This window comes from Triticum dicoccoides, chromosome 1B, assembly GCF_002162155.2.
Source record: "Triticum dicoccoides isolate Atlit2015 ecotype Zavitan chromosome 1B, WEW_v2.0, whole genome shotgun sequence".
Taxonomy (NCBI): domain Eukaryota; kingdom Viridiplantae; phylum Streptophyta; class Magnoliopsida; order Poales; family Poaceae; genus Triticum; species Triticum dicoccoides.
Genome location: NC_041381.1, coordinates 220,237,801 through 220,262,928, shown reverse-complemented (window position 1 = coordinate 220,262,928; position 25,128 = coordinate 220,237,801).

Below are 25,128 nucleotides of genomic sequence, written 5' to 3'. Positions count from 1 at the left end.
GACGGTTTCCTCGGCACGTCTTGTCGAAGCAGAGATCATGTCCCCTTATCACGGGATTCCCATCAATACGGGTCTGGGTAATCCAACCGCGCCATATCTCATGGCACTTGGGAAATAAGCGATCCTCAACGAGCAAGTGGGGAGGCGCACCATTTTCGTCGCCTCTATAAAGGGATAAGGATTCCCCATTTTCACCCACGCCTTCTTCCTCCTTCGCTTACCCATTCTTGCCCCCTCAAGCTCCAGCGCCCTAGTTCACACCTCCTCCGCACAGCCAAACATGTCCGGAGCAGGAGGCAAGTGGGTGGCCTCCACCTTCAAGGAGGAGCACATCACGAAGCTCCGGGCGACCGGATACTTGGCCACAGATATCGCGCACCGGCTGCCGGATGCAGGGCAGATCATTCTGACTCCGGGACCCCATGAGAGGGTCGTGTTCCCTGCCCACTTCGTCCGTGGACTGGGATTTCCACTTCATCCCTTGCTCCGCGGGCTCATGTTTTACTATGGGCTAGACTTCCACGATCTAGCCCCAAACTTCGTCCTCAACATCTCGGCGTTTATCGTCGTGTGCGAGGCCTTCCTCCGCATCAAGCCTCACTTCGGCTTGTGGCTACGAATCTTCTACGTGAAGCCGAAGATCGTGAGTGGCCAAAAAGCGGAGTGTGGAGGTGCCATGGTGGGCAGGATGCCCAATGTTACCTGGCTCGACGAATCCTTCGCGGAGACCATGAAAGAGTGGCAATCGGGGTGGTTCTACATCACCGAGCCACGCGACGTTAACTGGGCGGCGGCCCCCGAATTTTGATCCAGAATTCCCATGCGGCTCACCTCTTGGGAAAAGAAGGGCCTGGCTTCGGGTGAGCCTGCGGAGCTTACCGGACTTCAAAACTGCATCAAGAACATGATGGACAAGAAAATCAAGCTTGTCATAGTGGTCCACATCATGCTCGTCCGTCGAATTCTTCCATGCCAAAGACAGGCATTTAATCTAGGGAGTTCGTCCCGGCCCAACACCAGACACTTCGAGAGCTCTACGGCACGACACACAAGGATGCATGGAAGGCACTATTCAATGCCTCCGAAATACCTCCTCCCACATCCGAGGACCGCGGACTTCACGCCACGCGGCTCCCCCGCCCGGTGAGTTTTCTGACTATCACCGGATGTACTTTTTCCCAGCGTACTCATGGGAGGATCTTGAGTCATCGTGTGTATTTAATCAGGAGTACATGGAGATGGCGGAGCGAATTGACTGTCCGGCTCCACTGCCAAAATGTCTAGCAGACGCTCTCCTGATGGAGATGCTAGTCCCGGCGCCCTACAGGGCACCGGAAAAGAAGGCCGAATAGAAGGCCCCGGGGACCAGGAAGGGTCTCCAGCGTAAGGTCGTACCGGACGCCTCGTCCAAAGACAACGAGGCACACTCCTCCCCCGAAGGGGAGGAGGAAAAGGAAGGGGCCGCCCCACCTGAGGGGGCCGAAGGGCCTAAGAGGGCGACCCAGGGGACCAGGAAGGGTCCCCGGCGCAAGGCCATCATAAACTCATCGTATGAAGACGATGAGGCAGATTACTCCCGCGGAGGCGGGGGGAAACACGAGGAAACTCTGCCTCCCTGCACTGGGGAGGAGAAGAAAAGGAAAGCCGCCCCAGAGGGGGAGGCTAGGACGCCCAAGAAGGGAAAGGTGTCCCTTCCGGATTACTCCACTACGGCCGCCTATAGCGAGGAAGAGTGGCTACCCAGGGGGAAGCCCCTAGTAAGATAGTAAGTATCCGCACTCTGTTGTACTTTAGTGTGACTTCGCTTCATAGTCTGTTATAACGCCGAATACATATATGCAGTCTGGCCAGGGTCCATCCTGAGTTATCCTCCTCGGACAGGTCCTTGAGAGATTCGGTGATGAACTTGCTCCCAACGGCCACTTCCCCTCGGCCTGCGGATGACACGGAGGTGTTGTCCCAAATGCTCCCTGAGCAAGGGGAGGCGACTCTGGAGACGCCCCAAGGCGAAATTCCAGACACCGGGCACACGAGGCGTAAGATCCCCATGGATTGTGCCGACGGGAGCCACAGCATGCCGGGCTCCCAGCCGGACACTATACCGGAACACCCTCATGTTTCGGATTCGGGTGGGCAGCCCCTCGCCAAGGAGGGCGAGCCGTCTGTGCCGTTAACTTCCGTTATGCCAGAGGCGTCGGATAGTCTGCTGGAAGCGCTTCGCGGCGCTTCCATGGATGAAGAGCACCATACTCTTATGAGTGCGTTGATTCAGAGGGTTCAGTCCGCCAAAAGCGGATTGACCGAAGCCTGTACCATCCTCCTAACAGGTTTTGAGGTAAGTAGTTAAAAGTTTGGGAAATTATCACCTGATAGACAGTAGCCCCCGATACTTTGTTTGGTGTTCGGAAAGAAAAGCCAAACAGAGGGTCAATTAAAATCCGCAGGAGTCTAATAGTAGATGTCTACGTGAATAAGTAGGCGGTGCTGCTTGCTGCTGCTGGCTGCACAGCGGAGGTCACCGGACTCAAACGGGCCTGGAGCAGGCCCAAGGAGAGCTCAGCCTCAAGAAGAGGCAGCTCGAAGAGAACAAAGGTAGGTGATACTCTGTTCACATATCATAAAGAATAGACAAAATTGATGATGCTAACGAAAAAGGCGTTATGATTGCGTAATAGGGGCCAAAACCGAAGTGGCATCCCTGAAGAAAGCGCTATCCGAGGCCGAAAACAAGGCGGCCTCAGAGAGCATTGAGTGTGAAAAGCAGAATGCTAGGGTGGGCGAGGTACAACAAGAGCTCCAGGAGCTCGGCAAGAAGTTCGAGTCCTTGGAGCGTGACCTCAAGACGAAGGAGTCTGAGCTTGCGAAGGCCATTTTGAGCATGAAAGACGCCAAGGCCGAAGCCAAAAAGGCCCAGCAGGAGATCCAGGCGGCCAAGAAGATAGCGGCGGGTAAGATATTCTTTATGCAAAGGAAGCATGTGGAGGAGACGTTTCTTTTACTTACCTGAATTCGGAGCTCTCCAGGGGCATTCGCAGATCTGCCACGCAGCATATCAGATGCTGTGGAGTTCTACCGTGCCGAGGAGGGGAGCTCAATGGAGAAGCTGTTCTGGTCCCAGTATGCTGGAGCCGAACACCCGATGCCTCTGAGTGACCAATTGAAGCAATTGGTTGAACTCCACAGGGCGGCCGAAGTGGCTATGAAAGATTTCATAGTCCGGATGTGGCCTGGTGAGCCCCTACCCGCTAGCTACTTTGGCCTTATAAAGCGGATGGTAAATGCCTGTCCGCGGCTTGAAGTGATCAAGTGATCCGTTTGCATTGAGGGTGCCTGCCGGGCCATTGCCCGTGCAAAGGTGCATTGGGGCAAGCTGGATGCGGAGAAGCTGGTGAAGGATGGACCGCCGGAGGGCAAGGCGCATCGCTGTCCCAAAAAATATTATGATGGCATTATGAAGGGCGCTCGTCTCATGGCCGATGAATGTACCAAAGACACGATCTTTGAATGAATGTACTTCTATCGTTTTTGTAATATAAAGACGAAATTATTTGCACTATATAGCGCTTTGTTTTGATTTAAAATATTACCTTCTGTGCGGCTGTTTATAAAATTCTGAAAGTAGGCCAGTCGTCGTCTTCCGCCCCCACATAACTAGTACTGGGGTGTTCATGGAAAAAACCCAGACACTCTTTATCCAAATTTTTGGTCCCTGGAGGAGGTGTTTGGTGCAGCGAACAAGGCAATCGAACTATGCGGCTTTATAACTTTCACTTAGCTATAGAAGTCTACAATTTTAAATTTCGGCGAAGCCCCTAGAATTTGGAAAGCCGAATTGGGGCGCTATATACGCCTAAATCGGACGAGGCCGATTCCTCGCCTGAAGCGGAAAAAATCTTTAAGGATTTTAAGACCTCTCGAACAACGACCAGCTCTCGCCGCATCATACTGGTCAGTTTTCGGCTTTCTCTACTGAGGTGCTCGTTCGGAAGAACCGGGACACAATCGCAGTAGTTCTCCCTGCGCTACCTTAGTCGATATAACGGAACGTAAGGTACCAAAACAAGGGAGCCGGGCAAACCCAACTATTGACCCAAGACATGATTTGGAGCTGATGCATATAATGCTATAAGTTTGGGGTGCCGCACTGTTGAAAGTGTTCGGACTTGTCTTGCCGTATTATGGGGCGCCATAAGAAGCCCTTGGCAAACTGAACGTACCAAGGTGTACGGATGCAATATTAAATAAACATTTATAGGAAAAATGTGCAAATAGGAATAATAAGCTGACGCTATATATTATTTCCCATTGATGGATAATACGTCTAAGCATATGTTTACAATGAAAGCGTTAAGCAGAAGTAAATAGGACTATTTAACATGTCCTATCCAAGGGCGGGCCGCATGTAGGTATATAAAACAGGTATAATGATCTTGAACAGATTCCACCTGGGTATTCCCTTTGTGCGCTAAGCTTTTTGCCTCCTTGGTTTTCTCTCCTGCGCAAGTCTGACAATCCGGCTCTTATGAAGAGGCTGCCCGAAAATAGTGTCCTGAAAGATAAGGGGGGTTATTAAAGTGTGTTGCGGGTGTACCGCACTGTTGACTGAGTCACTATTGCGCATCCGCCTATGCCCATGGTATTTTGAGTGCGTAATTGTGTACGTGCGGCACGAATGCTGCCTTGATGGGGCTGGAGCGGAGGCCGGACTGCTAGTCGCGCTCTTGGCGTGCCTGGCAATCTTGTTGCAGGGTACTCCGGGCTCGCTTGACGGTGTTCGGGGTTGTTGTCGCCGGATTGGTGGTTTGCCGAAGAAGGCTGCATTGTACTTCTACCGCGAGGGCTACAGTATGCTCTTCTATACGGGGAGAGCGGTCCATGTTTCCGTTGACTGTTATGACCCCGTGAGGTCCTGGCATCTTGAGCTTGAGGTATGCATAGTGTGGTACCGCATTGAATCGGGCGAATGCGGTTTGTCCAAGCAGTGTGTGATAGCCACTACGGAAAGGGACGATATCGAAGATTAAGTCCTCGCTCCGGAAGTTATCCGGAGATCCGAAGACCACTTCTAGTGTTATGGAACCCATGCAACGGGCCTCTACACCTGGAATTACACCTTTGAAGGTGGTTTTGGTGGGCTTGATCCTCGAAGGGTCGATTCCCATTTTGCGCAATGTGTCCTGATAGAGGAGGTTCAGGCTGCTGCCACCATCCATAAGGACTCGCGTGAGGTGGAATCCGTCGATGATTGGGTCTAGGACCAATGTGGCTGAACAGCCATGATGGATGCTGGTAGGGTGATCCCTACGATCAAAGGTGATGGACAGGCTGACCATGGGTTGAATTTTGGGGCGACTGGCTCCATCGCATAGACGTCCCGTAGTGCTCGCTTCCATTCCCTTTTGGGAATGTGGGTGGCGTAGATCATATTGACTGTCTTCACCCGGGGAGGAAATGTCTTCTGTTCCCCTGTGTTCGGACGCCGTGGTTCCTCGTCATCGTCGCTGTGCAGCCCCTTGTCCTTGTTTTCGTTGTTTATTTTACCGGCATGTTTGAACACCCAGCAGTCTCTATTAGTGTGGTTTGCTGGCTTATCCGGGGTGCCATGAATCTGGCACGAGCGATCAAGTATGCGATCCAGACTGGACGGTCCCTGATTGTTTCTTTTGAATGGCTTTTTCCGCTGACCGGATTTTGGGCCACTGAATCCGGTGTTGGCTACTGTGTCTTTAGTGTTATCGTTGTTGTTCCGTCGCTTGTGTCTGTTGCGCCGTGGCTTGCCGTTATTGTCGCAGACATCTGAGGTGCCGGAACTTATTGGCGTGGTGCTAATGCGAGCCAACCCGCTATCCTCACCCGCACAAAAGCGGGTCATGAGTGTCGTGAGGGCCACCATGGACTTTGGTTTTTCCTGGCCGAGGTGTCGGGCGAGCCGGGGCTTCAATGTCCGGACAGTCAACTATTTGGTTCTTTTTGGTTAGTAACCGAGTCCATAATTTCCTGGCTGACTCTCCGGGCTGTTGGGTAATGTGGCTCAAGTCATCGGCATCCGGTGGTCGCACGTACGTGCCCTGGAAGTTGTCGAGGAACGCATCCTCCAGGTTTTCCCAACTGCCAATGGAATTTGCCGGCAGGCTGTTTAGCCAGTGCCGGGCCGGTCCTTTGAGCTTAAGGGGAAGATATTTGATGGCGTGTAGATCGTCTCCGCGGGCCATGTGAATGTGGAGAAGGAAATCTTCGACCCATACTGCGAAGTCTATTGTGCCATCGTATGATTCGATGTTTACAGGTTTAAACCCTTCTGGGAATTCGTGATCCATCACTTCGTTAGTGAAGCAGAGGGGGTGTGCGACACCTGTATGCCGGGCTATGTGGCTACGCAGTTCGAATGAGTCTGGTTGTATCACACCTTGATTTCCATGCTATAACACCTAAGCTAATAAATGATGATAAATTGTGGTTTGACAAAAACTTTTGAGTGTTTGGTCTTTGCTCGATTTGATTTTTGTCTGCTGTTTGCAAGTGCTCTAAAAATCAAATAGATCCTCCAACTCTTATACTACTTATCCTTGATCCAAAAACCTTGCCCAATGATCATGACATGTGTATAGGACATAAAAATAATTTCTTACAGAAATAATTTGGCCAAATAGTATTTTCAAAAATTAGTTTTCCAAAAACCCCTGAATTGAGATTTGCACTGCAAGTACTTAATTAAGGGCAGTAAAAATCTTTCCAAAAATATATTTGACTCCTATTAGATATAGGATACCCAGAAACCATAAAAATATAATTTTAAAAGTTATTTTCCTATTTTATTTAAAGGCTTTTTCTTAAGGCCAGAAATGGTCTTTAATAGGTTAAAATTATTCTAAAGCTTTAAAAATATTTGGGAAAAATCTTGGGAAACTCAGTGGACATATATTGTCTATATATAAGAGTTTCAACACATGGTCATGTTCAAAATGTTGGTCAAATCCCGCCAAACCCCTTTCTGGATATTTCAAGCTTTTGAAATATTTACAAAGGAAATATTCTCCAAAAATTCCAAGAAAATTCTAGCATGTCACATATGACATGCTTGATGATCTTGACAAGTATCATGTCGTGGAGAATAGTATAACCCCATGGAATCCCCTCAAAAGCATTTCTGTCCATTTCGAAGTTTGAGCAACTTTACATTGCCAAACATGTACAAATGTTCTCAAACCCTGTGAACATGCTCAAGTGGTCTAATAATTCATCTAGACCAAATGGCAAAAGTTGGAGAAAATGTTATCTTGATCAAAGTGCCCCAAAACCTTTCCTGTCCAGAACCAAATTTGAACAACTCTACATTGGCAACTTTCTCCTTTTGATCTCAGCTTTTATGGACATGTTCAGAACCTCAAATGATGACACTACACCAAGTGGTGCATCAAGGAGAAGCTATTTGCATGACTAAATCTTGGGAAGTCCTTTTCTGTTGATTTCTAGGGTTTACAAAAGCTGCATTGGCAACTTTACCCAAATGATCCCAAACATGGTGGAAGGCCCTAATTATATGTGCCATTTCACCCTGTGGAGTCTCATGACAAATGGAAATATCTGCTTGCCCAAACCACCATCAAACACCTTCTGGCAGAAACTTAAAATGCATGTTTCGTCCATTTACACTAATCTCCATGAGCTCAACTTTTTTCCACAGCCCCATATGGTCCTCCTCTAACCCCTGCATCTTTCCCTGCCCGAGGAGCCATGATGATGGGAGTAAAAAGCTCTTTTTCCCTCTCTGGACAGCACCATTTCTCTCTCTCTCAACCTCCCTCCTCACTCAAGTGGATACCCAGGGCATCCAATGCCATTTCCACATTGTTTACTCCCCTATGCAGCAACTAGACGCAAGTGGGCGCGTGAGGACGCGAGAAAAAGCCGCGGGTGCCGGCCATTTGCGCGCTCTGGAGCACGTCAGCGTGCTCCCGACCGTTGACGCCGCGTCCCCCGACCACCTCGAGCCTCCCCCTTGCGCCAGTTGAGGTGCCTCGATGTCCGCAACACGCCACCATGCTGGCCCCCTCCTTCCCCTCTCTGTCTTGCCCATGACGTGCATGCCCAGGGCCACCCGAGCCCGCTAATGCGCGTGAGAGCTTGTGGATCCACCCGGAGCTCGCCCCGCTCCGTCTCTTCCTTCCTGGTGCTCTACTCGACTCCCACGAACGCCGTAGACAGCCCCGAGCCTCCTCCTGTGGCCACTGCGACCATTTCCGCCGGTGGCCGTAGGCCACGTCCACGGTGAGCCACGACCTCGCTATATAAGGCCACCCGAGGTCTCTCTCTGGAGCCCTTTCACACTCTCTCCCTCCCGTACGTCACCCAGACCAAGCCAACCCTCTTGCCGAGCCCTCCGTCGCTCCCCATGACCAGAGCCGAGCCGCCAGACTCCGCCCAAATTCGTGCCCACCACTCCTCCTCCTCCCCTCTAGACCACTCCAGCGCCCCCTCACCACCACCGCCGACTTGCCCCGCACTTCATTCCCTCCTCCCCGCGCCTGCCACGCAGTCCCAAACCTCGCTGACGGCCTCCTCCACGGCCACCCAAGCCATTGCTGCTACAACCCTCCACGGCATGCGTGCAGCACATGGATGGGTGCGGCGTGGCCTCCTGAGCATGCCGGTAGGCAGAGCATCGCCAGAGATGCTCTGTAGCCCCGGCAATCACCGGCGGGAGCCGCTCCTCCTCATGACCGGAGCGCGCGCGAGAGGTTGAAGGCGACCTATAGCTGGGCCCCGCGCGTCAGCGACCCAGTGGGCGGGCCCCGCCGTTTAAGTGGAGACGGGTTCGGCAATGACGCCTTCGACGTCGCCCTGTCGTCCGCGTGACCGAGCCGCTGGGCCAGCCCATGGTCTATCTGTCGCCCCGCGCGCAGGATAAGGTTAAAGCCTTATTTCCTTTTTCTTTTGCCAGTCAACTTCAAAAATCCATAAATAATACAACAGAGATCCAAATTTGAGGGCAATTTGATTATTTGCCACCCCTTACTTGGTACATTGACTATTTGCCACTTTTTACTTTGTATTTGATCTGATGACACTTTTTACCTGTGTGTTTGTTATTTTGCCCTCTGTCATATGGGCCCACAAAAAAGACATACTTGCCTTTACATCTCGATTGACCAGAACAGAGGAGCTCGTTCTCATCCCCTTCTCGCTCACGAACGTAGGCGAGAGACGACGACGGCTACTGGACGACGGCAACGTCCCTGGGATACTCGACGGCGGCGGCCCTGGTGAGTCCCTCTCTCCCGCTCCCTCCCTCTTTCCCGCTCCCTCCCTCTCTCGCGCTCATCTCCCCGGTGGAGCCCCTAGGGTTAGGGCAGGCGGCGCGGCAGCGAGGCGGCCGGCCCTAGGGTTAGGGCGGGCAGCGCAGTGGCGAGGTGGCTTCTGGCTTGGTTGTGGCCATGATGTGCCACCGCTGCTTGTGTGCTTCTGCTGCCGCCGTTATGTGCTGTACACGAGCAAGTTGACCCTATTATTGTTCTAAGTTGTTCTGTACACGAGCATCTTACTTGCTGTTGTATATCTCATGTTTTCTTGATTTCTTGCTGTTGCAGACCACATAACTAAGATGAGCTAGGTGTTGGAGATGGCTGAACTGGAGAGGGGTGAGCACGTTGTTGGAGACGGCTTTGACTTTCCTCCTTTTCTTTGTTCCCGAGCCGAGGTGAGAAAGCAAAGTGGCTTCTTTTTGGTGCTCATCTGAATGCACGTTAGTGAACAAACGCTAACTCCATCATATGTTGTTCATTATTGGTCATTGTCGAGTAGGCCGCATCGGCCGCCGCTGGTATTCACATTAACTATTAGAGTAGCTCCTTATGTCTACAAGCTTGATGATGGAAGCGAGAAAGTTGTTGACCAGCATGACATTGTGTTTGATTTTAACATTTCCGGTATGTCATGGGTTAGCTTCAATGAAGCTGTGGCACAACATATCAAAATGGGGATTGGCCAAGAGGTGCGGTTGTTTGCATTAGACACCGTTGAGAGCACTCTTGATCTTGTACTTAATGGTCAACAACTGAATTCACACTTTATTGGCAATCATTGGGACTTTGAGGCCAAGAAATAATTTTTGTTAGTTGAGGTTGTTACATTGGAGGCACCCAATGCAAAGAAATTAGGAAAGAAGAAGGCTCCCAAAAAGCCAACTGCTCCAAAAAATCCCATAAAACCACCATCTCCTAAAAAACCAGCTGCCCCCAAAAAGCCAAGTGCTCCTAGAAAACCCCAAAACCCACCAGCTCCCAAAAAGCCAAGTGCTGCTAGTAAGAAGGCGGCAACAAACACTTATGTAGAATGCAGTGCTAGCTCATCTATGGTTGTTGATAATTCAAACTTGTCAGCTTTTGAGTTGGCACAAACAATGGGGAGTTAGTATAGAGATTTTCAAGATGATATGGAGTTTTCACCGGATGATGTTGACCACCCAGCTACAATGCAATTTCAAAGTGTTTGTGATGTGGTTGATAGTAGTGAGAGATGTGAGTCCTCTATGCTTACTCAGGAAGAACCACCCATAGATTGGAGCTTGATTGAGATAGCTCCACCCATATGTGATGACAATATGTGCGATCCTCTTGGTATCAACGATGTCGACATTCCCATAACCAAAGATAATATGTGTGATATTCTTGGTATCAACGATGAGGCATTCCCCAAGCCACCACCTTCTCCACCTAGTGAGGAAGCTTACATGACCGATGAGGAGGATCGTCAGCTTTTCATTGAGGCTGCCATTCCTGTTGATGATAGTGTGCCACCAGAGGAGGAGATGGCATATGACAAAGAGAACCCGCAGATGTATCTTGGTGCTTTGTTTACTTCAATGAAAGATTTTAGGATGGCTATTAGACAATATGCAATTAAAAGGGAAATTGACATTTGGGGATATAAGACTGATAAGAAAAGGTATCTTGGCAAATGTAGAGCCAAGGGTTGTCCATGGAGGATTACAGCTAAAATAAGGACTAATGGACAAAGCATAAGGGTACTAACGTTTTATTTAAGCATTGTTATTGTTGTTGTTTTTTCTATGTTTTTCATAAGTTGTGATGTGTTTCATCTTGTATTGCAGGTTACCAAGATTCCCGTGAAGCACAAGTGCTCCTCTACTGGTAGAATAAAAAACAGCATGACATCTCAAGGATGGGTAGCATAGAGGACTGTACCCATTATACAGAGTGACCCTACTATTGGATGCAAAGAGCTGTTGGGGCATTTGGAAGATACATATGGCACAACCATTGAGTATCATACAGTGTGGAAAGGCAAAGATATAGCACAGAAAGAGATATATGGTAGCATGAGGCAGAGTTTTCAATACTTGTTTAACTTGAAAGAAGAAGTTGAGAAGAGATCCCCAGGCAGCATTGTAGAGGTGGATATGAAGATGGTTCACGGTATTGTTCGCTTTAACCGATTCTTTATGGCTCTTAAACCTTGCATTCATGGCTTTAAAGCTGGTTGTAGACCATATCTCAGCATAGATTCAACTGCACTCACTGGTAAATGGAGAGGTCACTTAGCAGCTTGTATAGCATTAGATGGGCATAATTGGATGTATCCTCTGGCATTCGCATTCATTGATGGTGAAACCGATGAAAATTGGACATGGTTCATGTCACAACTAAACAAGGCATTAGGTCATGTTTCCCCTATAGCCATATGCACAGATGCATGTAAAGGTTTAGAGAATGCAGTCAAAAAAATATTCCCTCATGCAGATCAAAGAGAGTGTTTTAGGCATCTCATGGCTAACTTCTCTAAAAAGTTCCAAGGAGATGTGTTTGGCAGAATGTGGCCAGCTGCTAGGGCATATAGGCCACAAGTTTTTAACTACCACATGAATAAAATCCTAGCAGAAGCACCTGATGTGCATGAGTATCTCTCAAGGTACCATAGCTTAAAATGGATGAGATGCATGTTTGACCCCTCAATTAAATGTGATTACATCAATAATAACCTTGCTGAGTCTTTTAATGGTTGGATCAAAGATTACAAAGAGTTGCCACCTGATGAGCTAGCTGACACTCTTAGAGAGCTAGTCATGAAACTTCGTGAGAAAAGGAGAAAGATTGGAATGAAACTGAAAGGAAAAATTATTCCATCCATCATCCAAAAGATTCATAATAGGACAAGGGGACTTAAACATTTGAAAGTTGGGAAATCTGGAGTTGCAAGTTGTGAGGTGAGGGATACAAGTAAATACAACTTGCGACATGTTGTGAAAACTACCGAAAGCGAGTGCACGTGCTTGGAGTGGCAGCACACAGGGAAGCCTTGTGAGCATGCACTTGCTTTCTTGCTGGATAGAAGGAACCCCAAATGGGAGGATTACGAGCATGACTATTTCTCTCTAGAGAAGTTTAGGGCAACATATGCTAGAGAGGTTGAGCCATTGACAGATAGGTCTCAGTGGCCACATGTACAATTTCCATTTGAGATGGAGGCTCCATTAGACAAGAAAATAGGTGTTGGAAGGCCTAGAAAAAACAGGTACAAGAGCTTCCTCGAAGGTGGAGATGGTGGTCCTAAAAAGAAGAAAGAACCAAAACAGCTAGGCAGCAAGAATAGATGCAAAAGATGCCACATTTTAGGCCACAGGCAGTCCACCTGTCCGCTGAATGGACCAAGGCCAAGGTACGTGTAATGATTTATGTTTATTTCATCACTTGTAATGATCAATGTTTATTTCATCACTTATTTTACTGTGTACTACCTTGTGTAGGAAAAAAAAGAAGAGAGCACCAAGATATCCGGTTGATGATGATAACTCAGCACCAGAACCTGAAGTGGCAGCCCAACAACCTGAAGTTGTTGTCACTCCCAATAGGCACATGATCACCATGCCACAAAGTCTTCAAGGAAGTCCCAATCCAGTGACAAGAAGGTAACACATCCACATACTACAACAATGTCTATTTTAACTTGCACTCATTACATTTCTCGATACATGCAGCATGTTGGCTTCGGCGTTGGCTGATGAGGCAACACATGCAGCACCACAACTTGATGTGGCTGTCTCTCCAACCAGGCACATGCTCACTATGCCACATTGTCTGCAAGGAAGTCCCAATCCAGTCACAAGAAGGATGTTGGCCATGGCATTGGCTGATGAGGCGTCGCAGCAACCTACCCCAACCGTGGAGGACACCATGATAGCATATGACATGGCCTCAAGCTCAAAAGCTAGAAAGTTGACCCCGAAGAGAAGGAAGTACTAGTCTTGTGCTTATCTTCTCTATGCTTTTGGTTGTAATATGACAAACTTAGCATCCTTTACTTTGGATGTAACATGGCAGCAACTATTGTGTTATGCTTTTGGTTGAAACATGGCAGTTACCATGGCCTTCTGCTTTTGGTTGTAAAACATGGCAGAAATTATGGCCTTATGGTAGATGGTGTATGATCATGTTAACTGCTTTATTTCGCTATATTTTCTTGATATTGTGTCATGGTGTATGAATATGTTCATTTGGAAATATATGTTTGAATTTTCTATTCTATGCATACATATCTTGAAAAGTAAAATAACAGGAAAAATGCTGTCCAAATTGAGCCAATATGCTGCCCAAAATTTGAACTTTTTTCGAACAACCCAGAAATTTTTTTGGACCAAAACTTGATGAGGAGCAGCAGGGGAAGAAGACTCCAGTGGTAGGGGCAGCAGCGGCAGGGTAGAAGGTGCATTAGGGGAGCAAGAGGGGGCGGCAGCAGCAGGGCAGGAAGGGCCAGCGAGGAGCAGCAAGGACCGGCGAGGAGCAGCAGGATGGTGCAGGAGAGGAGTGGAGTACGAGTTCATCCATCCCCCTGTGTTATGTTTGGATCACAGAGGTACAAGGGTATAATAGTCCTCTATTTTCTTCACTTATGTTGTCTATTATTTACGAAGTTTGTTTTTGTGCTGAAAAGTGGCAAAAGATCAAAATCCAAACAAAGGAGTGTCACCAGATCAATTACAAAGTAAGGAGTGGTAAATTATCAAAGTCCAAAGTAAAGAGTGGCAAAAAATCAAATCGCCCCAAATTTGATGATTCAAATTTGTAGTAGTTCATAAATTCATGATCTATCACATGGTGCTGTTTGCACATTTTTCCAGAAACTTTTTCTTCACAAACATTTATCAAACCTTGTTTTCCCATTTCTGTAATGAACTTTAGAAAATCACAGAGAGTTCAAAATTGATCCAAATGCCATGATTCAAATTCCTAGATGCTTCTAAGTTCATAACTTAGTTTATGAACATTTTTTCTTAATACTTTCTGTGCAACACAATATAATGAGCCATTTCTTCATATTTGTCAACTTTGCAAATTCATAGGAAATTCATTTGAACTCCAAATCCAGTGAAACCAACTCCTAGATACTTCTAAAATCATGGTTTGTTAAATGGGTGCCTTTGCTCATTTTCCAGAAATATATTTTTGTACACTTCTTGCAAATCCATAAACCCCTTGATTCCATCATATCAAAATGTTCAGAGATATCCACTGATTCAATTCCAATGAAACCACTCTGGTTATTTTTCATATAACCAGACATGTCCTAGAAAAGTCAAATTAATATTTTTAGAGCACTTATATTTTCTGCCTTGTTGTGTTGCTTATTGTGATTGTTTCCGACGTTAGTTGACGAAGTAGACGAAGTACATGGAGAAGGACCAGAAGATTTCAAGACTCTGATGAACCAGGCAAGCAGCCCTTTGACCATGACACCCCTCTTGTTCATCGGTACCCTTTTCCGATTGCACGATGATGAAATATGACGATGGTAAACTTGTTGTGAACCACCACATGATGCATACCCCTACTCATGACCTTACCTTGTTCATGATTGCATTGTCAAGAGACTAGTTTATGCATAATGATGCATATGTACCATGAACTCTTTGTGGTTACATTCTTTCGAAAACCCCATCGGGTGCCCCTAATGCCCTTGGGAGATGTTGAACTAAGGTCACCACTTGAGGAAGAAGTGGTGTACCGAAGAGAGCTTTTGGTGTGTGTGTGTAAAATGATGGATTAGATTTATGTGTGATTACCGTCCTAGCCAAACATGTGCAACCACTCTACCCCTTTATGGGACGGGGCATTGTTGATTACTTAGGATTATACTAGCATGGTGCCCACATTACTAGTGACGGGGGTGACTTGAGGTCACTCTCGGGACGGGGCCGTGCTTGGATAGCCGGCCATGACTATTTTCACAGGGCACCGGACACACCGTTGGTCCCTTCGTGTATGCGTAATAATGTGAAAAGGGCAGAGTCCCACGATCTTTTTCTTATACATGAGGGTCGTGTATCAACGAGTGGACCCTATGTTAGTGTCGTCTAGGGAAAGCTAATGATCGGGTGCTTCCCCCGAGTACTTGAGGTACCGCGGGATCGTGGATGACATGAAAGCTTCCCAGATCTTGTGGGTAAACTGCGCAACCTCTACAGTGTGTCAAACTATTCGAATAGCCGTGTCCACGGTCATGGACAGTTGGGAGGTGCTACTTAAACTATGTCCAGAAATTTTACAACCTCGGTGCATGTGTGTGTGGAAGAGAACTATTTGTGTCAAGGTGGTGACTTGACATGTTGAAGGACATGGAATTGATTCAAATTCTATTTATGTTGATATCTGTAACCTGTTCTCAAGGTTACCCATGTTCATTGATGCATATCTCACAAGTTGATAGGACATCTCAACTAGCTTGAAGCTAGGTTGCTTAGTTGTTGTACAGTTGCATTGTTACTTTGAACCAAATCATGGGTTGCTTGCGAGTACATTCAAAGTTCTCATTGGGTTGCCACTGGTTATTTTATTGGCCAGGCACGAAAGACAAGGCATACTGAAGAATTCTTTGGTGACGATCGTGCGAGCTAGGACGCTTTCCCAGTCAGAATGCCTGTAGGGTTAAGGCAGATGGCATGGGTCCAAGTTATCGATGAGGATTTCCGCTGCAATGTTATACTCAAGACTTGACCATAATGATCCTACTTGTGTGATACAGTATGTATGGATGTAAGCCTCTTGATTTTCAGCTTCTGTGTGTTTAGTGAGCATTGATCTCTGGGATCACTGTACACGTGCATTCGGTGATCACGACTTATGAGTCGGGGTCCCCATAGAGCTGGTATCAGAGCCATCCTGACTGTAGGAAGCCTTAGTTAGCATGGTCGTTAGTTAGGGTAAAGCTATTTTCAAAACTATTACTAATTTTCAAAACTATCTATACTTCTCTTCCCCTTCTGAGTTTTTCGAAAACTAAAATATACTTTCCTCTTCCCCTTCAAAATTTTTAAATGGTCGCTGGAATCCTTATGCCCCTGACCACGGGATTCCTTATAATCCTCGTGGATAATCTAGAAGGAAGACGCCTTGCCAGACACTCACCCACCTCTTCTGAACACAAGATTGGCAACACCACAGCAAGACGATGCCAACGGAAGGTACGCCCTCAAGGAATGAGGACATGAAGACCCAGAGGATGGTGACACCTTTGAAATTGCCCCAGGATTAGGCAACCTTGGCCTATGATGAACAGGGCATAGGATATGCAAGATCATGATATAAATCACTAGTAGAGCAACCCTGTCCTTATCATTGTTGCATCGGCAACCTCCGGTGGATGAGAACCTAGCCATTTGGTCCGCCTCACTATAGTGAGCAGGAAAACGGTTCTCTTCATCCCCCGCTCTCGGTGACGATACTGGCAACAGTGTGTCCGGTAGATTGGACCTCTACTATGCCTTGTTAGTGTCATTACATAAAGGATTGCCTACCTAGTACACTCGACGCCTTAGAAGGCAAAAGAGATCGTCACGATTAAGAAGACAAGAGGAGACCAAGTCAATGCCAGCTACAAGGAGCCACCTTCACCCCATCACTCCAACAGGCGAGAGTTCTTGAAGACTCTTCAAGCTCAATCGGGACCGTTTCATCGAACAACTACAAGAGACGTAGCAACACCTGAGGAAAACTCGAAAGACTGCACGAGGCACAAGGCACGACTATAGAATCCGAGAACCCCTAGGGTAGGACGTGTACCCCCTATGCGCAGTCGAGTCCGTATGATGGTTCGAATAGAACCATGAGTGTGTGTTGCTTGTTTTTATTTGTTGTGTTTTGATATCAGTCACTCTTTTTGCCCTAGGCAACAAGTACGTGACAATATCACCTGCCTTATTTTGTGTTTGTTTTTGGCCCTTCGGCACTTGTTTGTTTGCACTTGCACTATAGAACCCCATTTAGGCAACCCACCTCCTCTATGCTACTTTTCCCTCTCATCTCTCTCCTCAACCAAAGACTAGCAAGACAAGATGCACCAAGGATTCCACCTTGGCGACCAACTAGCACTGAAGACTTTTGTTGCAGCCTCCTCGACCAAGTGCAACCCAGTAGCGGTATGTCTACTCCTCAAGATTAGAAGCCCATCCCTAGACCCTTCGAGACTTCACGATATACCCCAGCTTGAATCCTTAACCATGTGCTTAACCTACAAATTGCAAGAAAACCAGTTAAGCCTCAGTAACCTTGCACAACGCTGGGTTCATTATGGAACTAGTGGACGTAATGAGCCAGCACATTGTCATCCTAATATAGAACAAGAATTGACGATGCCATAGGAAAGACCAGTTTGAGGTTATAGGAATAGAGGACAAATGACTTGATGAGTTTATATCAATGACTTTGAGGGATCATCTAAGATTCTTTGGTGGATTATGAGGCTTTCATGTTGGTAGTTGAACTTGGTGGGATCAGTTAATAGAGTAGCATAACTTTCATTGCCCCTGAGTAAATTGGATTTAGTAGGACAATTATGATCGCAAGCTGAAATTCTCGGATATATAAGTATTTGACTTAGCTAGTGGATATGGATAGGAGATAGTTGATATTACGATAATGACTTGGGGAAAAGTGAAGAAATTCTCGTTGGACATGAGATTTGGATTTAAGTAGGTGATTCTAGTTGAATATAGATGATGATGTATGTCTACATGGTTCGGAGTAAATTAGATTTATACTGATGATCTCGATCATGATACCATGTTTCTCGGTGGATGATAAACTAGGAGATTGAATTAATTGTCGGAGTTGATTTAGGGATCTATATACGCCTGACTTTGGAGTTTACTCGACCATGGTAATGGAAATTGGTGGACTGACTATAGTAAGGCTGGACCTTTTCAAGGATTATAGAATTAGAGGATATTAGAAGATCTTGTGGAACACCATAAACATTGGATTTGTAGGGTTAATGGATTATGTAGTGATTAATGGTAGATGATGGGCTAATAGAGTTGATTCATAGGAAGGAAACAAGATCTTGGAGTGGAATACGACGTGTTTCCTTAGGGTAGAAATGCCTTAGACCTTGGAAGAGTAGGATGAGCACTTGGATTGTCATGTTTTATTCCAGCTTGGAAGCTTGTATGCTCTACCCATGAATTTTTAGGGGTAGCCATACGTATGAGTTTGGGGATCGTAGACATATATAATTTTGCTAGACCTCCTCTCAGGAGTCATGATGATATGAATAGCATGAGTGATGATTGGAGTTGACCTATAGGAAATGGTGCTATCGGTGATATGATGTGATTTGTTTAAAGGACTAGATAGAACAATTGGCATCTCAGAAGCTGTGCTCAAGGATAAGATGATAAACGTGCACTCGCACCCTGGAATCCCTGAAACCCTTAAGCCCTACCAAGCCACAACATGGTTGGATCATGACCATGGGCTTTGGACCTAAGACGAGAAGAATTTGGCCAATACTCAACCGTGACCACCACCGATACCCCAACCTATACCCTATGTACCATGTGGGCAACTCTTCACGGAGTACTCGAACAAGCTGGTTGTCATCGTTATTTGATGACATACTGGTCTACCCGAAGATGGAAGAAGAATCGTTCATCTAGTTAAGGAACATATGAAGACCGCCATGTCAAGGAGGAAGAACTATATCAACCACCATTGTCAAGGAGTGAACTTCCTCAATGAAGACCAGGTGTATCTGCAAACCACACCTCTCAAAGGCACCAAGCATTTCCATGACAAGGAAGCTCACACCAAGATTTATCGCCCTCTTCGAGATCACTCTAAGGTTTAACAACCCCCTCCAAGATCACTTCGAGACGAAGAGTAGACGGCTACCGGCTGAAGTCACCACCTCAGTTACCCACTATGCACAGCGTTTTCCACGCGACACACCCCCGGAAGTGTTCCCAACTTCCTAACTAGCCAGATCTAGACGAGGGCATCGACCATCGAGTCGTCGACCCCTAGCCCATTCTAACCTACCGCGAGCTACCACTTTAGCAACCTGGATCAAGAAGAACGTCATACATGAAGCCACACCATCAAGTACTTCAAGCTCAATGGAGCACCGCACGGAAGTAGAAGCAACGTGAGGACTTGAAGACTACCCCAGTTCCAAGTTTCCATGCTCCTTTTCGCGCCTAGTTTGGGAATCTCGGGGACGAGATTCTTGTAAGGGGGGTAGGTCTGTCACACCCTGATTTCCATGCCACAACACCTAAGCTAATAAATCAAGATAAATTGTGGTTTGACAAAAACTTTTGAGTGTTTGGTCTTTGCTTGATTTGATTTTTGTCTGCTGTTTGCAAGTGCTCTAAAAATCAAATAAATCCTCCAACTCTTATACCCCTTATACTTGATCCAAAAACCTTGCCCACTGATCATGCCATGTGTATACGACATAAAAATAATTTCTTACAAAAATAATTTGGCCAAATAGTATTTTCAAAAATTAGTTTTCCAAAAAACCCTGAATTGAGATTTGCACTGCAAGTACTTAATTAAGGGCAGTAAAAATCTTTACAAAAATATATTTGACTCCTATTAGATATAGGACACCCAGAAACCATAAAAATATAACTTTAAAAGTTATTTTCCTATTTTATTTAAAGGCTTTTTCTTAAGGCCAGAAATGGTCTTTAATAGGTTAAAATTATTTTAAAGCTTTGAAAATATTTGGGAAAAATCTAGGGAAACTCAGTGGACATTTATTGTCCATATATAAGAGTTTCAACACATGGTCATGTTCAAAATGTTGGTCAAATACCTCAAAAACCCTTTCTGGATATTTCAAGCTTTTGAAATATTTACAAAGGAAATATTCTCCAAAAATTCCAAGAAAATTCTAGCATGTATCATGTCATGTCATGAAGAATAGTATAACCCCATGAAATCCCCTCAAAACCATTTCTGTCCATTTTGAAGTTTGAGCAACTTTACATTGCCAAACATGTACAAATGTTCTCAAACCTTGTGAACATGCTCAGATGGTCTAATAATTAATCTATACCAAATGGCAGAAGTTGGAGAAAATGTTATCTTGATCAAAGTGCCCCAAAACCCTTCCTGTCCAGAACCAAATTTGAACAACTCTACATTGGCAACTTTCTCCTTTTGATCTCAGCTTTTATGGACATGTTCAGAACCTCAAATGATGACACTACACCAAGTGGGTGCATCAAGGAGAAGCTATTTGCATGACTAAATCTTGGGAAGTCCTTTTCTGTTGATTTCTAGGGTTTACAAAAGCTGCATTGGCAACTTTACCCAAATGATCCCAAACATGGTGGAAGGCCCTAATTATATGTGCCATTTCACCCTGTGGAGTCTCATGACAAATGGAAATATCTGCTTGCCCAAACCACCATCAAACACCTTCTGGCAGAAACTTAAAATGCATGTTTCGTCCATTTACACTAATCTCCATGAGCTCAACTTTTTCCCACAGCCCCATATGGTCCTCCTCTAACCCCTGCATCTTTCCCTGCCCGAGGAGCCATGATGATGGGAGTAAAAAGCTCTTTTTCTCTCTCTGGACAGCACCATTTCTCTCTCTCTCAACCTCCCTCCTCACTCCAGTGGATACCCAGGGCATCCAATGCCATTTCCACATTGTTTACTCCCCTATGCAGCCACTAGACGCAAGTGGGCGCGTGAGGACGCGAGAAAAAGCTGTGGGTGCCGACCATTTGCGCCCTCTGGAGCACGCCAGCGTGCTCCCGACCGTTGATGCCGCGTCCCCCGACCACCTCGAGCCTCTCCCTTGCGCCAGTCGAGGTGCCTCGACGTCTGAAACACGCCACCATGCTGGCCCCCTCCTTCCCCTCTATATCATGCCCGTGACGCGCGTGCCCAGATCCGCCCGAGCCCGGCAATGCGCGTGCGAGCTCGTGGCTCCACCCGGAGCTTGCCCCGCTCCCTCTCTTCCTTCCTGGCGCCCTACTCGACTCCCACGAACGCCGTAGATAGCCCCGAGCCTCCTCCCATGGCCACTGCGGCCATTTCCACGGGTGGCCGTAGGCCACGTCCACGGTGAGCCACGACCTCGCTATATAAGGCCGCCCGAGGTCTCTCTCTGGATCCCTTTCACCCTCTCTCCCTCCCGTACGTCACCCAGACCCAGCCAACCCCCTTGCCGAGCCCTCCTTCGCTCCCCATGACCGGAGCCGAGCTGCCAGACTCCGCCTAAATTCGCGCCCACCGCTCCTCCTCCTCCCCCTCTAGAACACTCCAGCGCCCCCTCACCACCACCGCCGACTCGCCCCGCACTTCATTCCCTCCTCCCCGCGTCTGCCACGCAGTCCCAAACCTCGCCGACGGCCTCCTCCGCGGCCACCCAATCCATCGCTGCTGCAGCCCTCCACGGCATGCGTGCAGCACATGGATGGGTGCGGCGTGGCCTCCTGAGCACGCCGGTGGGCAGAGCGTCGCCGGAGACGCTCTGTAGCCCCGACAATCGCCGGCGGGAGCCGCTCCTCCCTGCGGCCGGAGTGCGCGCGGGAGGTTGAAGGCGACCTGCAGCTGGGCCCCGCGCGTCAGCGACCCAGTGGGCGGGCCCCGCCTTTTAAGTGGAGACGAGTTCGACAATGACGCCTTCGACATCGCCCTGTCATCCGTGTGGCCGAGCCGCTGGGCCGGCCCACGGTCTATCTATCGCCCCGCGCGCAGGATAAGGTTAAAGCCTTATTTCCTTTTTCTTTTGCCAGTCAACTTCAAAAATCCATAAATAATTCAATAGAGCTCCAAATTTGATGATTCAAATTTGTAGTAGTTCATAAATTCATGATCTATTACATGGTGCTGTTTGCACATTTTTCCAGAAATGTTTTCTTCACAAACATTTATCAAACCTTGTTTTCCCATTTATCTAATGAACTTTAGAAAATTACAGAGAGCTCATAATTGATCCAAATGCCATGATTCAAATTCCTAGATGCTTCTAAGTTTATAACTTAGTTTATGAACATTTTTTCTTAATACTTTCTATGCAACACAATATAATGAGCCATGTCTTCATATTTGTCAACTTTGCAAATTCATAGGAAATTCATTTGAACTCAAAATCTAGTGAAACCAACTCCTAGATACTTCTAAAATCATGGTTTGTTAAATGGGTGCCTTTGCTCATTTTCCAAAAATATATTTCTGTACACTTCTTGCAAATCCATAAACCCCTTGATTCCATCATATCAAAATGTTCAGAGATATCCACTGATCCAATTCCAATGAAACCACTCTGGTGATTTTTCATATAACCAGAGATGTCCTAGAAAAGTCAAATTAATATTTTTAGAGCACTTATATTTTCTGCCTTGTTGTGTTGCTTATTGTGATTGTTTCCGACGTTAGTTGACGAAGTAGACGGAGTACATGGAGAAGGACTAGAAGATTTCAAGACTCTGATGAACCAGGCAAGCAGCCCTTTGACCATGACACCCCTCTTGTTCATTGGTACACTTTTTCTGATTGCACGATGATGAAATATGACGGTGGTAAACTTGTTGTGAACCACCACATGATGCATACCCCTACTCATGACCTTACCTTGTTCATGATTACATTGTCAAGAGACTAGTTGATGCATAATGATGCATATGTACCATGAACTCTTTGTGGTTACATTCTTTCGAAAACCCCATCGGGTGCCCCTAATGCCCTTGGGAGATGTTGAACTAAGGTCACCACTTGAGGAGGAAGTGGTGTACCAAAGAGAGCTTTTGGTGTGTGTAAAATGATGGATTAGATTTATGTGTGATTACCGTCCCAACCAAACATGTGCAACCACTCTACCCCTTTATGGGACGGGGCATTATTGATTACTTAGGCTGATACTAGCATGGTGCCCACATTACTAGTGATGGGGGTGACTTGAGGTCACTCTCGGGACGGGGTCGTGCTTGGATAGCCGGCAATGGCTGTTTTCACAGGGCACCGGACACACCGTTGGTCCCTTCATGTATGCGTAATAATGTGAAAAGGGCAGAGTCCCACGTTCTTTTTCTTATACATGAGGGCCGTGTATCAATGAGTGGACCCTATGTTAGTGTCGTCTAGGGAAAGGTAATGATCGGGTTCTTCCCCCGAGTACTTGAGGTACTGCGGGATCGTGGATGACACGAAAGCTTCCCGGATCTTGTGGGTAAAGTGTGCAACCTCTGCAGAGTGTCAAACTATTCTAATAGCCGTGTCCACGGTCATGGACAGTTGGGAGGTGCTACTTAAACTATGGCCAGAAATTTTACAACCTCGGTGCATGTGTGTGTGGAAGAGAACTATTTGTGTCAAGGTGGTGACTTGACATGTTGAAGGACATGGCATTGATTCAAATTCTATTTATGTTGATATCTGTAACCTGTTCTCAAGGTTACCCATGTTCATTGATGCATACCTCAAAAGTTGATAGGACATCTCAACTAGCTTGAAGCTAGGTTGCTTACTTGTTGTATAGTTGCATTGTTACTTTGAACCAAATCATGGGTTGCTTGCGAGTACATTCAAAGTACTCATTGGCTTGCCACTGGTTATTTTATTGGCTAGGCACGAAAGACAAGGCATACTGAAGAATTCTTTGGTGACGATCGTGCGAGCTAGGACGCTTTCCCAGTCAGAATGCCTGTAGGGTTAAGGAAGATGGCATGGGTCCAAGTTATCGACGAAGATTTCCGCTGCAATGTTATACTCAAGACTTGACCATAGTGGTGCTACTTGTGTGATACGGTATGTATGGATGTAAGCCTCTTGATATTCAGCTTCTGTGTGTTCAGTGAGCATTGATCTCTGGGATCACTATACACGTGCATTCGGTGATCACGACTTATGAGTCGGGGTCCCCACAGGTTGGCTGTATTCGGCCCGGCCGGACTTGTTGATAGTGTATCCGGCGTGACGATCATCGTCACGTGTTGGGGCACACCCCTGTGATCCGTAGATCGATCTTGGCTGGCCTGCCTTGTTTTCCAGTATATCTTGCAGGTGCTGCCTATTGCCCCGGGATTTAGTGTATTGGCGTGGGGGTGCGGGCTGGTATTCAGGCTGATACGCCATTTTATCCCAGCCATGAGGTGGCCGGTCAGCCGTGTGGCGCTCGAGTCCATATTCCTCAGCTGCCAGGACTTCAGTCCATCAGTCTGCGAGCAGGTCTTGATCAGCTTGGAGCTGCTGCTGCTTCTTTTTCAGGCTCCTCGAAGTGGCCATAAGCCGGTGCTTGAAGCACTCCTGCTCCACGGGGTCCTCAGGCACGCCGAACTCATCATCGCCGAGGCTAATTTCATCTTCAAAGGGGGGCATGTAGTTGTCCTCCTCCGGATATCCGTCCGTCGCCTGTTCGTCTGGGCTGACCTACCCGTCTTCCTGTTCGGCCTGCTCGAAGGCAGGCTGATCGGGGTTGTATTCATCTTCGACACCATCTAGATTGTTTTCGTCTCCTGTGCCGGTATTGCTGTGGTGGGGCTTGGAGCGACGCCGACGATGCCCATGCTTTGCTTTCTTCCTTGAGGGGTTATCCTATGTTGCCTCGTCGCTTTTGGTTTCTTTCAGAGTGTACACCATATATATATATATATATATATATATATATATATATATATATATATATATATATATATCATATGAGGAGGTGGCTGTCCACCGCCCCGTGGGCGGTGGTTCTTCTCCTACATCGTCGTCCATACCGTCGATGTGTTAAGAGTCGAAGTCAAGCACGTCGTTTAATCATCGACCGTGGAAATGAAGTGGGTGGTGGGTGGGCCACGAATTCCTTCGTCGCCTGCTTCCCACTCGAGCC